This window comes from Capsicum annuum, unplaced genomic scaffold (assembly GCF_002878395.1).
Source record: "Capsicum annuum cultivar UCD-10X-F1 unplaced genomic scaffold, UCD10Xv1.1 ctg19308, whole genome shotgun sequence".
In the NCBI taxonomy this organism is placed as follows: Eukaryota; Viridiplantae; Streptophyta; class Magnoliopsida; order Solanales; family Solanaceae; genus Capsicum; species Capsicum annuum.
The window spans coordinates 481-3,456 of record NW_025825144.1 but is presented as its reverse complement, the minus strand read 5'-3'; the positions used below and the strand labels follow the sequence as shown (position 1 = coordinate 3,456).

Sequence of the window (2,976 nt, the reverse complement as noted above, 5' to 3'; positions counted from 1 at the left end):
AATTAAAAAAGTGCAGCTGAATCAAAACCAAGGCTATGGTTGTGAAGATCACTTGAAGAAGGCATGGTTCTAGGTGGCTTGATATCATAGTTGTCAAAGATCCCATTACCATTATCACCCAAAAAAAGTAGAAGACTTAGCAATCTCATTAACCATAAACTTGCTTGCGTGATTAGTCACATATTTTTTCAAAGCTTCCATTGAATCCTTTAATTGTTCAAGTTATTGCAAATCAAGTTGACTTATGGGAGCTTCCCACCAACATTGGCTCTGACTAGTTTTCCTTATTTGATCAAGTGATTCACCTCTTTTCTTCTCAATTTCAACCTCACCTAGAATTTGAGTGACTTGCAAATTGAGCCCACAAACATTAGCATTTCGACAAGTTGAAGTGAATTATTTGCGATTGGATTATTTTTATTATTATTTCTCGAGAGGAACCTATCAATAAGGGACTCAACATTAGGGTGGCCGAAGGAAAAGACTTTTCTTGCAGGGGAAAGAACTATGATAGCTATTTCAACACCACAGAGAGTGTGCACAGTTCAATTGCTTTTTTTAAAAGACCAGAGCGACGTTTTGAGAAGGTAACTTGGAGGTGATTCTTGACCTCTATCTTGGCAATTTTGATCTTTTGACGACCCATGCTACTAGGTTTCTTTGCCATGTTTGATAAAATAAGTTGTAAGAAAAGAATAAGAGATAATATATTCTTGTGATTTTGAGTTGACATTGAGAGTGAAAATTATGGACTATTTAATGGGATACATGCTACACTCTCAAACAATTGATGTTATTAGTTTATATAATATGTTGATTTGGGGGTTAGAAAATCTTATCCCATTAATGAATAAGTAATGGTGATTACTCAATAATGCACCTTAGTTGGCATTATATGTTAATCCCTTAATAAATGGAGTAATGAGTTTATTGTTAATTTGTGACAAATTGTCAACCCTTCTATCTATTGGTTGTTTTTTCAATTAAGAGAAAAATTATTTTAAAAAATAAATGTTGGTGAATAAGAAAAGGAGAAATATATTCCAACATTAGCTACTAATTTTTATTTTTGACTTGTAACCTAACTTAAAGAAAATCATGTTTGACATTTACGTTTTTAGTTGCAACCTAATTAAGGAGAAGCCAATTATGATATTAGTTGGATAATATAATTAATAGTGTCTTAAGTTGGTAATAAGTTAAGAATGGGGCAAGTTTGTTAAAAAAATACTATGGAAAACTATTTTTCCAAAGTTATAAACTTCTTGAAAAATTTGTCAAAAGGACACTTAAATCCACATCATCATCAACTTTTCCAACTTAACAACTTCACCCACAAATTTTATAATAATTCACTTTAACCCAATACTTCCAACTTAATAAATTCATCCACTAGTATTAAATAGTATACTTCAACTCACTCCATCATCCACCATTATATATACAAAAATATCTAGATTTTCAAAAATATTAAATAAAAAAAAATTCAAAAGCTAAAAATAGAAGGTAGTTGTTTTTCCCTCCAAAAAGCTCCGATTCCGACCACTTTTTCGATATTATTTTACGGCAATTAGCTCTAAATCAGTCCATAATTATCATAAGCTTGTCCATTGCACCCATTGTTACCCTACTTGGTTGGTATCTTATCAAACACACTTTCTACCATTGTTCAAAAGCTTGAAACCACTCACATTACTCAAAACCACTTTAGAAAGTACATTACAGCAGCTCGGGCGACTCCAAGTTCATTTCTCTATTCCATTAACCCAACGATCAATGATTAGAAGCAACATTTTCAATTTCAAGGTTTTTGTAAAAATAGTTGCCCAGTCATCGACCACTGATCGTCATTCATCGATCATGCATATAACCCGACCTAGACCATAAGCATAATCTACTGTCGAGCAAAGCCTAATTCCAGTATGTCTATTGCAGAATTTGTTTTAGTTTTTTGTGATTTCATGGAAGAATAGGTGGAGACTCCCAAATGCTGAAAATGGAGATATTTTACCAAGGTGACAATCCCCGTTGCTGTTTTCCAAAACAGTTCATACGATGAATTGGTTGCAAGAGTAATGTGAAGCGGGGATGTAGATTGTGCATCGGGTAATGTGGTGATTAGCTATCTAATGCATTCGAGGGAAAAGGTGAATCCTATGATCATAAATAGTGATGTACATGTGCTGATGTACATGATGGATGTCGATGCAGATGGATTTAGGCCTATTTTGAGGATAAATGTAGTGGAGAGATCCTTCGAAGGACAGGTAAATTCATCAGAACCCCCACCTCCACGCCCGGCAGTCGACGACGATTTCAGTGATTATGAGAATGATGGAGATGATCCTGTTAATACAGAAAATGATTGTATGCATATGGAAGACATTTTATCGGACTCACAAGACGATGATGAAGACCATGGAGAGGGATCACAACCAAGATATTTCTTCACCGACGGAACTAATTTCTATATCGATAAATAATTCACCAACAAGAAAGAGCTCAAAATACTACTAGACTCAGCAGCGGTGTGGCAGTGTTTTGATTATTGTTTAGAGAAGAACTGCTCTAAATTCTTGAAGGCAAAATGTTTATCTCGTGGTTACGGCTGGTTGTTGAGGGTAATGACGTATGAAATCTCGTGCAGATTTTGCATTTACAAGTATGTCGGGTTGCACACGTGCAATGTTGAACACGCTACCCGCAGGCATAAGAGATTTTCCTCTGAATTGACTGCTTCACTATGCGTAAATTATTTTCAGGATGGTAAGGGTCTAAGCATAAGAGAAATTCAAAAAATTATGTTCAAGGAGTTTCATTTCCATGCAAGATATTGGATGTGTTGGAAAGAAAGTGTAATTGCGAAGAACATCATTCGCGGGACATTAAAGTATGGATATGCTTACTTATTGGCTTTTTCCCACATGGTGGAGTTGTTGAATCTAAGGTCTTCCTACTCTATCATGATAACCAGAT

General features: G+C 34.9%; 1 pseudogene; it reads right to left on the bottom strand.

Annotated features, from left to right (window-relative positions):
- Window positions 1-2: 2 nt before the first annotated feature.
- On the bottom strand, window positions 3-710 carry LOC124890509 (annotated as a pseudogene).
- Window positions 711-2,976: the final 2,266 nt, after the last annotated feature.